Source organism: Hemiscyllium ocellatum, chromosome 26 (genome assembly GCF_020745735.1).
Source record: "Hemiscyllium ocellatum isolate sHemOce1 chromosome 26, sHemOce1.pat.X.cur, whole genome shotgun sequence".
NCBI classification, from domain to species: Eukaryota; Metazoa; Chordata; class Chondrichthyes; order Orectolobiformes; family Hemiscylliidae; genus Hemiscyllium; species Hemiscyllium ocellatum.
The window spans coordinates 16,251,038-16,266,150 of record NC_083426.1 but is presented as its reverse complement, the minus strand read 5'-3'; positions in this window follow the sequence as shown (position 1 = coordinate 16,266,150).

Sequence of the window (15,113 nt, the reverse complement as noted above, 5' to 3'; positions counted from 1 at the left end):
TGGATCATTCTTATAACTATTTCACTCAACCTCAGGATAGCTTTAAATAGATTTAAGTCTTCTTTGGACTGTAATAAATCTGACAAAGTGTCATCAGTAATATAGTTACAATAACATGCCAAATACAATTAGGTATGTTCTGAATTATGAGTTTAAGTCACTATAATTACTTCTCTCCACCAGACAATAGAGAGCATTGTACTTACGCAACCTGTAAACATTTGAAGTAAAGCAATGAACTTCCTGTTGTTTATTCAACAATATTCTTCTGGTTATACCATAAAGATGGTTACTCTCACCCAAATGAGATCATTTTAAACGTGAAGAAAACTACAAACAAAACAAGTGCAAGCAGTCATCACTTCCTCAGTGATACCAACACCAATGTTCAGATGCCAGCCTCTGATCAGTCAGCAGCTCGTGGGGAGTTGGCATTTCCATCCCCTATGTATCTTGATATCGGGGGGACTATTGCTGCCAGTTAAGTGCTGAGTGGTGCTGGACTTGGTGGTTCTTCTGAAAATCGGCAACATGAATCTCCAGCAGGGAGGGAGAATCCACAGTCTGCATTAATTTTTTTCCTGAGTTTCTACTATTTTTGAGATCTTTCCTAAGCATCATGTATTTTGTATATTAAATGCATCAATTCACTAACAATGCACTCCATCTTAATTTTGTTTTTTTTTCATAGTTTTCTTCAATTTTATTTTAAATGTTTAAGTTAATTTTGTTTTGTTCATCCTAATCTTCTCTTTTTCACCCTGAAAAGTCCCTGGATCACGTTCCCTCTTCCCATAGCAGGCAGTCTGGGAAAAGCCTCCACTAAAGCTGTCCCTTAGATGGTTGCTAGGTGATGAGTGAGAGCTGGGTAATAATCCATATTCATATTATTTCCCTCTTTCTCAGAAAGTTATCATTCTTTGCTCACTCCATCCTCAGGCTATGGAGTTTAGACTGAAAAAGCTATCATGATGGAATCAAAAGATATAAATCTAGGACAGTGTGTTGGAACTTCAATGTACTATTTCATTCTCCCTGCCCCCATCAGAATTCCCTGAAACATCTGAAAAACATGTGAGCTCAGTATGTCCACGATTGCTCTATTGATTTCCAAACCGGCGTGGCTGAATTTAATTAAAGTGCTGAAGGAGGAGAGTTGTGCCATGAAAGGCAAAATGTTTCTGCCCCTCTCAGCATTCATCTAGGTTTATCAAAAAGGAATAGTTGCAACTCATTGTTCTAAAGATACGAGATAGCTATATTGATTCAATGTGCATTTAAAGACAAACAAATGGTGTATTATTTTCAATCTCTATTATTCATAGTTGTGTTACTTTAAGTAGGGGCAGCCCAGTGGTTGAGCAGTTAGCACTGCTTCCTTACAGCACCAGGCCCCAGGTTCAATTCCAGCCTCAGGCGACTGTATGGAGTTAGCACATTCTCCCTGTGTCTGCGTGGGTTTGGTCTGGTTTCTACCCACAGTCTAAAGGTGTGCAGGTCAGGTGAATTGGCCATGCTAAATTGCCCGTAATGTTAGGTGCATTAGTCAGAAGGAAATGGGTCTGGGAGAGTTACTCTTCAGAGGGTCAGTGTGGACTTGTTGGACACAAGGGCCTGTTTCCGCACTGTAGGGAATTTAATCAATCAGCTTTGTTTCACACAATGTGTTCTATGCAAGCTGTATTTATGTTTATTTATACCTAGTTTACAGAGAGATCTATGTCTATTTCAGGTATAATTTGGCATTGTTTCGTTGCACTACCCCATTTGTTTTAAGCATTTGATTACAATTTGTGATCTCGTCCCTTTAATACAAACTGTATTATATCAAATGACCATCAGGCCTGTGCATATAGGCAAGTGGATCACAGCACAACAGAAAGTCAAACCACAAGGTTCCTTCACAGGTCACTCACAGATTTACAGCTGTGAATGATTAGCACATTGAATATTAACATTCAATCCACTGGCATCTTCAGGGAGTTTGTTACTAGCTTGTCTTTCACTGCTTCATATTTTACCTTGCACAGTGTGATACTCGAGGATCATATAATTATTACTTGATTAAGAGATATGACAATTTTCATCAATGTGCTATTAAGTAAAACAAAAGCCTCTTGCTCTACTAAAACGAAACAAACTTAAAGAACAGAGGAAAATTCAGAATAAGGGGTTTTGCTGGAACTTAGCCAATTTGTAATGTTTAATGTAGGGTCTGGACATAACAGTGGAAATATTTTATACTGCACTGTTTGAAATGCAGTCTCCTGATACAAAAACAAATATTCAAGTGTGCACAATGTAAACAAACCCATTCACTTAACTCATTTATTCTCTCTATCAAGGTTTGTAATCATCAGCCATCATTTCACAACATAATATGATATGAATGTAATCTAAAATGAGTATTCTTTCACTGTGGAAGGGCAGTGATGGAGGTTGAATTTTCTTCTAATTCATTCTTTACTATATAGAGGAATCTTCCCTGGTGATAACTTAACTGTCCCTGTACGGCTATTAGTACAATAATGTTGATAACACTGCCCTGTTTACAGTCATTGATGAATGAATTTGGGTTTGCATCAAACTGCTCTGGACTGACTCACCACCAATTAGTCATAGCGTAATAGTCATACTGCACGGAAACAGGCCATTTGGGGTCCAATTTGTCCATACCAATCAGCCATTCCAATTTGACCTGTTCTCATTTGACAGCATTTGGACCATATCCCTTTAAACCCTTCCTATTCAGATAGCCATCAAGATGCCTTTTAAATGTTGTATTTACACCAACCTCCACCACTTCCCCGGCAGATCATTCCTTACACTCACCATCCTCTGCATGAAAGAGTTACCCCTCAGGTCCCTTTTAAATCTTTCCCCTGAACATATGCCTTCTAGTTTTGGACTCCCCATTTTATGAAAAAGACTTTGGCTTTTAACCATATCTAGGTCCCTAATGATTTTATTGACCTTTATAAGTTGACCCCTCTGTCTCCATCACTCTAAAAAAGTCCCCACTCTATTCAGCGTCTCTCTATAATTCAAACTTCAAGTCCCAGCAGCATCATTGTAAATCATTTCTGCACAGTCTCTAGTGGAATACCATCCTTCCAATAGAAGGGTGACCAGAGTTGTACACAGTATTCTAAAGGTGGCCTCGCCAATGTCCTGTACATCCACAATTTCACATCCCAACTCATTTACTCAACGCAGTGACCAATAAACGCAAGTGTGTCAACTGCCTTCTTCAACACCCTGTCTACCTACGACTTCAGTTTCAAGGAACTATGCACCTGTATCCCTAGGTTTCTTCGTTCCTCAACACTCCCCAGGGCCCTACTTTTAACTGTGTAAGTACTGCCATTGTATGCCTTACAAAAATGCAACACCTCACATTTATCTAAATTAAATTCCATCTGTCACGTCTTGGCCCATTGGCCCATCTGATCAAAGTCCCAGTATACTCTGAGATAATCTTCTTCACTGTCCACTACATCTCTAATTTTGGTGTCATCATCGGCAAATTTACAAACCATGCCTCCAATATTCACATCCAAATCATTTATGTAAATGATGAAAAGCAGTGAACCCAGCACCAATCCTTGTAGCACACTGCTGGTGACAGACCTCCAGTCCAAAATGCAAGCCTCTACCAGCATCCTCTGTCTTCTATCTTAAGCCCAATTTTGTATCCAATTCAGAAATAAAACAGAAATTGCTGGGAAAAACTCAGCAGGGCTGGCAGCATTTGTGGAGAGAAATCAGAGTTAACGTTTTGGGTCCAGTGACCCTTCTTTAGAAATGTCCAATTGGCTAACTCCCCTTGGATTCCATGTGATCTAACCTTACTAACTAACATATCATGCAGTACTTTGTCAAACTAGTGGCCTGATCCAAATGAGACTGAATTGTATTTTGAATGCATTTACTATTCCAAGTGTGTGCATGTGCTGCTCCAGCAGAGGAAGCTATGATATTAAGATACTGGCACTGATGATGCATTAATTGGATCATCATTTCTTAGGATTATCTCGTTATGTGGAAAGAATGTAGAACAAGACTATGTGCTGAAGTCAGACCAATCTTAAGCACTTTTGCACTCTTTCCTATCAGCTTCATGCCAATGCACTTAACACAGAAAGGGATAACCTCAGCCATTTGTGCACCAGAATGTATATATTATTCCTTTCCATTGATTTCAAAATAAGTCACAAATGCTCAATAACCAAACATTATTTTCCCTGCTAGCCAAGCACTGCATTGTAAAACTGTGTGAAGTTATGCTTAAAGTTCCATCTATTCCCAGAGGATAAATACTTTGATAAATGTGCTCATTTACAGTTAATAGTCTTTCAAGTCCCAGGTACCAGTATAATGAGAAACTGTTTTCCATAATATTCTTTTTATTAATTTGTAGACCACAAGCAAGACCAATGTTTTTAGTGCATCCCTAATTGCCATGGAAAGGAAGTATTGAGCTGCCTTCTTGAACTGCTGCAATCCATCGGGTGTAAGTAAACTCATGGTGCTATTAGAAAGGTGCTTTCAGGTCTTTGACTGAAGGAACAATGATATAGTTCCACATTAGGATAGTGTACAATTTGAAGGGCATTTAGAAGTGGTAGTGTTCCAGTGGGTCTGCTTTTTCCTTGTTCTTCTTGGTATGGACTTATAGTTTAAGAAACTGTCAAAGAAGCATTGACAGATTGGGGCAGTGCACCTTTTTTGATGATTGCCACTGCACAGCACTGGTGGAGGGTGTGAATGTCTAAGGTGGTGGATGGCATCCTGATAAAGGCCATTCCTGATCAAGGGCTTATGCTCAAAACGACTTTCCCACTCCTCAGATGTTGCCTGACCTGCTGTGCTTTTCCAGCACTTTTTGACTCTGATCTCCAGTATCTGCAATTCTCACTTTATCCTAATAAAGGCGACTGTTTTGTTCTAATCAACTCCTGATGAAGGGCTTTTGCCTGAAACGTCGATTTTCCTGCTCCTCGGATGCTGCCTAATCTGCTGTGCTTTCCAGCACTACTCTCATCTAGACTCTGATCTCCAGCTCTGCAGTCCTCAATTACACCTAGATCTGGATTGACTCAAGCTTCTTGATGTTATTGGAGCTGAAGTTTTCCCAGCAGTTGGAGAGTAATCCATCGCAGTCCCAACTTGTGCACTGTAGTTGGACAGGATTTGGGGAGACAGGAATTCCCCCAATCTCTAACAACTGACACAGTATTACATCAAAGCCAGAGTCTGTATCTAGCCCTCAGCCATCCTCTGCTATTTTTATTTCAAAGAAACATTCCCAGGATATGAGCATGGCTGAATAGGCCAACATTTATTTCCCTTCCCTAGTTGCTCTGGAGAAAGTAGTGGGAATCCAACTTCTTAAACTTCTTTATTCTGTAAAGATACTGGGTAGAGACTCACAGAATATTGATACATCATCAATGATGTAAGAGCAATACAAAGGTGATTCTTGAACTGGAGGGAAATTTGGTGGTCTTCCTGTAGTAATGACATCAAAGCAATTAAAGATGGGTCTCCCCTTCCTAGTAAAGGGATGTTGAAAGCTATTGTCATACGCTGTCAAATTCCCTACTGAGAAAAATGCAGATGAAGCATCATAGTTAGAATTTCCTATTCTGTAGACTTAGCCCTTCACTGGACAGATGGATGCAAGCAGAGAAACGGCTGGTTAAATGTTTTGAGAGGATAAAAAGCAGAAGCTTTCTGGTGAAATCAAAGGATTAAAATTCAGTTTGATTTCTCCCTTTAATTAGTTCATTAACCATCCCACCTTCTATAACATGGGCAACAAATTGAGTACTTGGATTTCATTAAAATGATAGGCATGAAGATGAAAGAATGTGTGAAATGAAAGAAATTGAAAAGAAATTGTTTAAAATTATCTATGTTTTTCTAGTTAGATTGTATTGACTATTTGTATATTATAATGAAGTTTAAGATTGTTTTCACTTTAATGAAACCTAATTTAACATGTGCAACTTGTTCTTAATTTAATGCAGCATAAGTTAAGGAAACAGTATAGATTTTACTGCATTATTTCAGAACAGATTCAAACATCAATCTTGAAATGGCATTGCTATGAGTATTGATAATCCCAATGGTTTCAAACGAAATTTGCTTCAATACTATTTTAATAAATTGCAAATTTATGGTGGACTATGGAGTTTGTCTGATTCTGGGGTGAATATACTAGAATCGTTACCATACAGCAGCTTAAGATGTCACAAATCCAATCCCAGATTTCAGTAGGTTGTCAGACCTAAGCCAGGGCAGCTGTTGACTTCAATATCTATGTCCTAGAAGGAAATCATAGTTCCCACAATCCAATGAACAGTGGTGGTTGATGCACGCAGATGGATATTAGCTTCAGTGGTGCTCAATGCCAACCATCTATCAGGATTCACCAGACACAAGCCAAGGTATTCAATGAAGTATTCATGCAACATGAATCATCCTCCTCATAAGATGTTGTGCATGTAAATATGATCAATCAATGGGTATTATTTTGCTGAAATTACCCGTATCAAGGAAATCAGCAACCTCGTGCTCACATAAATTTAAGGCCCAGGAGAGAAATTTGAAAAAGTAAGTGATATTTTTCATTGAGACCTGAGCTACTAGCTTGGAACTTTATGCCAGTGAATGCAAGTGCAAAACGGTCATAATTCCACATTAAATAGTATTTCCTGTTAGGGATTTGATTTGTGCTGGGCATTAAAGTTGGTACGGGAGCTAATTGTATGTGGAGACAATGATTTTGTTTTTGTTTGGTTGTAATTAACTAACGATAATTTTTACCAAGTTCTTGAAATTTACTGCTGGAAGTAAATTTTCCTATTTCATACTAACATACAAATTTGATATTAGCATCATTTTTTGCTGATTAACCGCTTGTTAAGCAGTATAAATATGCTGCACGCATATTAATTCAGGATTTGTTTCATTCTTTCATTGCATTAATTTCCCCTATTTAAAGTTGGCATTAAGAAGCAGCCAGCAGAGTTTCAGTGATGAGCAGAACGGAAGATATTGCCTAATGGACAAGTCTTTCAATGAAGCATGAAGCTTGAGGGTTGCATTAAGTCTGCCAATGCTCTTCCTGGTGTGTTGGAGCAGGAAAAGTGGCGATAACCCGAGACTATGGCCTAAGGCTTGAGCTCTTCAGAGCTAAACTTGTCCATCCACTACAAATTAATGCTATTTACCTGTACAACATTGATCAGGAAGCTGAGCTTTGACTGGGTTATGAGCTCAGACTTCTGTCAATCTCTGGAACCATTCCAGATCTGCAAATATGTTTCTTAATGTTCCTGAAAATGATTAGCAGCAACTTCTAAATCATGAGCAGTCAAGGGGTTCATTATATGAGAGAGACATTATATACCTCAGCCACCTTGCCAGTTTATCATTGATTCTTAGCAGTATTTTCATGCATTCTATAAAGAGGTTAATTTTGTCAATTATGATTGCATCATGTTGAGACAGCATGTAATCATTGGCAAAGAATTAATACTGGAAAAACTTACAATGCACATTTCTTTGATTTACAATGGCAACTAATAAAAATGGGACTAAGAAGATGAAATTTAATATTTAAAATATTGTACAAGTGTGATTAAAAGAGTAAGTAGTGGGTTTTAAAATTAGATAAGAATGCATGAGGGAATATGGAACAACCTGCAGACAATAGTGAAGGCAAAAGGACAACTTGGGTGTTGGAGGACAATTGGAAGAGCTATTCCCTGTATCTTTCACTTGGGATTTTAAATTCTTCTTAATTTTATGGCTGAGATAATGGAGTGAGTGTGGAGAGGAAGGTCTGGAAAACACACATCCTCAACACCTCCAAACTGCTATAATAGAAACAGAAAGTGCTGGAGAGATGAAGATTTCACATTTTGAATCCCATGGCTCTTTTTCAGAAATTCTACAAGATATCAATCCTGCCCTTTCTACCCAAAGTCCAAGACTGCATCACTGTCTCATGACTGTGGTCTTACCTCTCTTACCAGCCTTCATCTGACACCTTTCAATTATACTTCCATCTCACCCGTGAGTAGCAAGTAAAGTCAAAAATAACTTTTGGTATTACTGTTATTATGGGTCTCTGTACTTCATCATTCTTCTCAACTTCTCTGCCAATTAGGCCATCGCCATTCTCTTCTGGTATTTCTCTTTCCCTATCCGCTGCATAGTATTATTTTCTCCTGGCAGGAGAAACGTGATGTTTGAAACAGCTCCTCTTCTTCTGCCCATACTGTCCCTCAAATGTTTTTCCATGATTCTTCATGTTTGACATTTAGGTACTCTTCTCTAGTGATAGAAACTGGATCCACAGGGGTCAGTTACTACCAGTAGACTAGTAACAGATTACTTTACATCTCCTGGTGATCCAAAGGCTGTTGTTACTATCTCTAAGACTTAGGTGAGCAATGATTTCTTCCAGCTTAATACAACCAATATCAAAGCCATCCATCGTTGGTGCTTGCCTTCCTGTCAGCATGCCTGTGACCTTAATACCAACAAACTTTAGATTTAATTAGGAAGGGTGGAAAGTCAATGTGCCTCAATTATGACCTTAGCTTCCTCTCCACATTTACTCTATTTCTGGCGAATTCTCCTGTATCTCTTCAAAGTATCCACTTCTTTCTCGACCTGCCCTCGCCACTACCATAATGTGAGATCATGACTTCATTAGTTTGAGACTACGTTACTCTCACACTTTTAGTCAACTTCCCAATCAAAATTATCCATAAATGACAATTCATTCAAAAATATCATAGGACATATCCTCACCTATGCAAAGTTCAATTCTTTTGTTATCTCGATCTTTTCCACCCTGCACGAGCTACTCATATTTGACTTTGAAATTGTAGATTAGAATTGTAAATTGGCTTTATCTGCACCCTACTTTTAATGATTTTCTGTAATCTTATACTCTCCTGAGGCAGTTGGCTTCTCCTTGATCCATCTATTCCGTTTGGTAAGGCCATTCATTCATCTGTTATGCTTTCTCTTATGGTGATCTTTGCTGAAACTCCAATAGAAGGAATGGTGTTAGAAGATTCACTAAAGCTCAGGTACAAGCTGCAGTATTGACTCAGTAGGAATGTCCAAATGCTGATTAATCTCTGAATGAATTTATTTATTTATTTATTTATTGTCACATGTACTTTACATTAAGAAAAACAGTAAAATACAGTGAAAATACTTGGTGGCACGGTGGCACAGTGGTTAGCACTGCTGCCTCACAGCGCAAGAGACCTGGGTTCAATTCCCACCTCAGGCAACTGACTGTGTGGAGTTTGCACGTTCTCCCCGTGTCTGCGTGGGTTTCCTCTGGATGCTCCGGTTTCCTCCCACAGTCCAAAGATGTGCGGGTCAGGTGAATTGGCCATGCTGAATTGCCCATAGTGGTAGGTAAGGGGTAAATGTAGGGGTATGGATGGGTTGCGCTTCGGCGGGTCGGTGTGGACTTGTTGGGCTGAAGGGCCTGTTTCCACACTGTAAGTAATCTAATCTTGTATTACTGTTGCCATGATCCTGCATCATTTTGAATAGCTTTAAGAATAAGAAAAGAAATAGATGGAAATAGCTTAAATAGAGTCCATCAGTCCTGAGCCACTTCACTGTCGATAATCCTGCTCCACCACCACCTCACCGCTGTCTACACTGGACCCAACCAATGGGCATCAGTTTTCGTTGCTGGGCCGACTCTCCTCCACCTGTCAGCATTGGACCCAACTAATGACAAAGTCACCCATCCTCAAGTGCCATCTTTATCCTGCTAGTCTACCTCATCAGCATCCCATCCGCCAATGTAGCAGTCACCAATTCTGATGCCAGGTGCTTGCCCCAAAAAAGTTGGCAAGGGCTCACTCCAGCCCACACTGGGCACACTCACTGCGGCCACGAGGTCCATGCTGAGCTCACTCAAGTGCATGCTGGGGTTTCTAAGAACAAAAGAAATGAAAAGTGGTCAGAGCGGATGAGCCCGGATCAGGACTCCAAATACTCTGCCACTATCTACCAGTAAGGGATTGTGAGCTGTATGCCAGGAAATGCAACCATCTGCCTCGCACATGAAATAGACATTCTAAAATCCATAATTAATATCAAGTTATACCGAGTTATATCAAGTTAAAATGAGAGTGAGTATCTCCTCAGCTCAACATATACGTTTAAATGGAGCAAGCAAAGGATTCTGCTCAAACTCCAGGCCATATTTTTAGAATTATATAATTTTTCTCCACAGTGGCCAAGGCTACAGTGTCCCTTTGTCTTCTAGATCACAAATCCTGAGAAAGTATTGATGTTGTGCACTCATTTATAACCCGCTGCACTAGAAATTCCATCAAGGTGACATGTCTGAGTTTGATTACAAGCAAGGAACAGAAGGTTTTCACTGTGAAGAATTGGCTCTTTTGGGGTCATAAACCAGCACTAATCCCGCATTGTAGGAAAAGGATATCATGTATGCACCTGTCACACTATATTTCTAGTCTGTTACTTTTATCACATTTTTTCTCACTTCTCTCTTTTCTTAGAAACTTAATTAAACCCCCGTGTTTTCTGTTATTGCCTCACCTGCTTATAACCACTTTCTCGTTCTTCCAAGTAACAACAAACTGTTCATAGCTTGATGGAATCTCAAGTTGCAGAGCTATTTCTAACCTTCTAACATGCGCTCTTTTTGGAATTCCTCCAAAACATAAAGATGATCTTATGTTGGAAATTTAAAATTCATAAATGCTCATTTGTTTTTTCTTTGCTTTTTCACAGTCGTGTTAACTATTCAGAAAAGTCAACACAGTCATTTGCTTCAAAACACATCTGCAACATTTTCTCAGGTGCTAAAGGCTAAAATGACAGGCCAGCCTTGTTACAAAAATTACCATGTATTAGCAGTACACCATTATTGTTCTGAAAAGGTGCCATTTTTAAAAATGTGCCTTTCTGGCATTTTTATTCTTCCCTCATAACCGAATATTTCTTTTCATCTGTTTGGTTCAATATTTCTGCTGATTTTACATTGATTCATACACCTACCACATAGTCATCTGTTTATTTCTAAATCCTTAAACTTCATGTGTTGAAAAGGTACAGAGTTGGTCTTGCAAGATTTAAGGTCTCATACGTTCTATTGCCATCAGCATATTGTTATCACCTTGCAATTCCGATAAGCCTTCAGCATATAATAAGGTAATTCTGAAGCTGTTTTGTACTCTTTTGTGGCTTTCCTATCCATAGTTATGGTTCCAGCTGTGCCAGGACGTCAATATGGTATTTTTGTCAAGGGTGCCAACTGAAATGTGCAAGCTGGGTCAACCATGCTAGATTCACTGGCTGAATGAAAACCCTGCCATCTGTAATGATGTACCAACTGCCAGTCAGGCCACCTGTGCCCTACATGCTAGTTCTGTCCATTATTCCATCTGTGACAAGTACTCTAGCTCTGCTTACTGTGACAGGTGTACTGACACAGTTCCCCATGCTTACTGTACTAAGTGGGGAAAGTGACAATGACAATGGTCCGACTTGAAATTATGCCCAGTTCCTTATAGCTTTAATTGAAAGGCCTCTTGAAAGAAGTGTTGTTTGCATAATGGTTTTTTCATAATATCATTCGTACTCCCCCATTGTTGGTGATATCAACCTCAGCACTTTGAAAATCCCAATCATTGGCTTTCATTGTAGTTCACATTTAGGCTGTCGCTGGACCCTGTTAATGTCACTGCAGTGGTGTATTTCCCAAACACAGATGCCATTTGAAGTATCAATGTGGTCATCCTATAAGCTCTAGTTCCCATCAGCTAACATGTCTTATTCTGCCTTCACTGTACAGTATAATGCATCCGTTGTTTCCACTCCGAGTTCAATAATTATACCCAAAATCTGTGTGGTCTTGCTGATATCACAACTACCAGAGGGATGGGCACTGTGATGTTGAAGATTGCTGAAAGACTTGACTTCTAAGCTTCCAATGACAGGAAAGGATAACATTAGAATATTGGCTACAGGAAAAAAAAGTATCAAATAATGCATAAGTTACGGGATGATCTTTATGTGGGGTATTTGTGTGAAGAATTGAGAAGGGGAAACAGAGACAATAGCCAGATGATTTATTGTAGGAAGTCATTGGATTTACCTCTTCCTACTTCATGCTCCTATGTTTAAGATTACCAAGGTAATCCCTTCCAAAGAAGACTAGGACTTCTAATGGTCTGGTTTAAATTAATTCGCGAATGGTATCTATCTTGTCAGGTAAGCTGAGAAGTAGCTTTTGAAATATATTAAATATGCAAATAATGATGATGATATGACCACAAGGATTTCTGGGATAATGCGTGTTCTGGCAGCACAATTTGGCTATAACATCGCTGAAGAATTAGGAAACGGTATTTTCGAGAACACTTACCTCTGTTTGCAATAGCTCGATTCCAGCCAGGATCAGTTTGCACGCTTCACTCTGTGTATGCACTCTTGTCCATGCCGAAATCTCTGTGCATGGACCGATGTCAGCTGGAGACAGAGCAGCTTTCTGTGAGGGGCATCGTACAGAGAGCAGCTTTCTTACAATTTTTAAATGCACTGTGTTAAATTTACTTTCATCTTGTTAATAAATATGATTTCATAGAATCCCCACAGTGTAGAAACAGGCCCTTTGGCCCAAGAAGTCCGAAGAATATCCCAACCAATCCCATTTCCCTACCCTATTATGCTACAGTTGCCCCTGAGTAATGCATCTAAACTACACATCCCTGAACAATGGCCAGTTCATCTAACCTGCACATCTTTGCATTTTGGAAGGAAACCCATGCAGAGATGGGGAGAATATGCAAGCTCCACACAGGCAGATGCCTGAGGCTGGATTTGAAACTGGGTCCCTGTTGCTGTGAGGCAGCAATGCTCACCACTGAGCCTCAGTTTTGCAAGAGAAAACATCCTTCATTCAGGCTGTTCTATGCATTGTGTTAAGCTTTTGGTGATTTATGAGTGACCTAAAGTGATTTTCTTTTGCGCTGGTTCTGCCCCAACCCCATTTTTCCTTTAAACCCCATTATTTCTATTAAACAATTTCCTATTAAGTGAGGTTTCACCGGAACACAACTCTGGTGTTAAAGGAGAGAACTACCTGAATCAGTAAGAGAGACTGAGAGAAGTCATCAGATTTGAAGAATGTAAAGAGAGAGGTCTTAGACACTACTCTAGAGGTCTGCTTTTGGTAACTTACAGTGTACAAATGTAAATAAAAAAGCTTTACAATAAATCAGAAGTGGAAGACTTGTATGTAACGATAAGGCACCAACAGCCTCAGATCGTGTATTAGACACCCACATTGCTGACCATATTACTAACACCATTCACACAGTATTATTTCAACAACAATATTTTCCAGTTAAGATGGCCTCTGCACAAAATATTTTGTAAAAGCCCCTGTCAAGAATCCTGAAAGAAGTGAGGAGAATCACAGAATCATTACAGTGCAGAAGGAGGCCATTTGTCCCATTGCGGTTGCACTCTCTCTGAGCATTTTAATTTAGTATCAATCTCCTGCCTTTTCTCCATGACCCTACACATTGCTTTTACCTATTAAAAAAAAACAATGCTCTCTTGAATGCCTAAATCTTTTGTGATATGGATGATAACCTTGTGCACGGCAAAATGAAGAAGGAACATGACCAGAGGTTGAATGAACTTCGAATGGAAGTTGTATTTAGTATAAGTAGCTTATTATTCAAGATGGACTGAAAAAGCAATACTTTATTTGACCATAGCAGTAAGCAGTGCACTGAGAAGAAGTTTTGCAACTTTTTGTTTCCCAGAAGTAATGCCAGATAACGGATCTCAATTTGTGAATGAGAAATTCAGAAAATTTACTTTAGAGACAGGTACCAGATGACAAGTACTCCACTTCATCCTCAATCAAACAGAGAAGCAAAGAAGGTAGTCAACACTATCAAGTCACTGATGCATCAAAATGCAGACTGAGAGTTAATTGTATTTAGTTACAGACCAATGCCACTGAATAACAGATATTCATGAACTGCACTGCTGATAGGAAGAAATAAAACCATACCTGTTTTAAAATACAATTTCAAGTCAAACATAACCTCAAGTCAACCATAACTAAGACCACGAGAAAATAAAATAAATGGAGAATCACCAACAAAAAAGCAACAGAAGTAATATCACAGTATACACAGGGGGAAGAAAAAAGCACTGTTGGCTTTGAAACCAGAGTATAAAGTCTGGTTAAGATATATGAATTCAGAAGCAACAACTATCAGGGAACAGAACAACCAAGATCTTGTGAATAACTTGTTTGTTAGTAGCCCACATATAGAAATTGAGATTACACTGACTTTCACAATTTAGTGGCATTGCTACATGTGTGTTATTCGTTCATTAGAAAGCTTACTGAAGTAAATGGAGTTTGTCATTCTGGGATTGCTAAATCTCAGGATCCTTCAACATATACCTGGTGTTATTACATTGGAATTGTGCCAAGGATAGCAGACCATATTGTGAGTGTACCTATACCAAATGGACACTGCAGTAGTAGTTCAACAAGGCAATTCACACCATGTACTCCAGGGCATCTACGAATAGTCAATAAGTGCTAGTCCAGCTAGCAATGTACCCATCTCATAAATGAATTTTAACAAGACCCACTGTACTGTGGAGCAGTAGACTTTATGTTGTCTGCTTTTCTTTTCTTAATTCTCATTCTCTGTCCAGTCCATTGTTAGTGGATTACAATATCCAATGCCCGGATTACAGCAAAATCGAGAGTCGAAAGGATGTTTGCAACAATTAGCCTTTAAACAGTGACAGCAAGGAGAAAGTGAGGACTGCAGATGCTGGAGATGAGAGCTGAAAATGTGTTGCTGGAAAAGCGCAGCAGGTCAGGCAGCATCCAAGGAGCAGGAGAATCGACGTTTCGGGCATAAGCCCTTCTTCAGGAATGACGCTGGTGTGCCAAGCGGGCTAAGATAAAAGGTAGGGAGGAGGGACTTGGGGGAGGGGTGTTGGGAATGCGATAGGTGGAAGGAGGTTAAGGTGAGGGTGATAGGCTG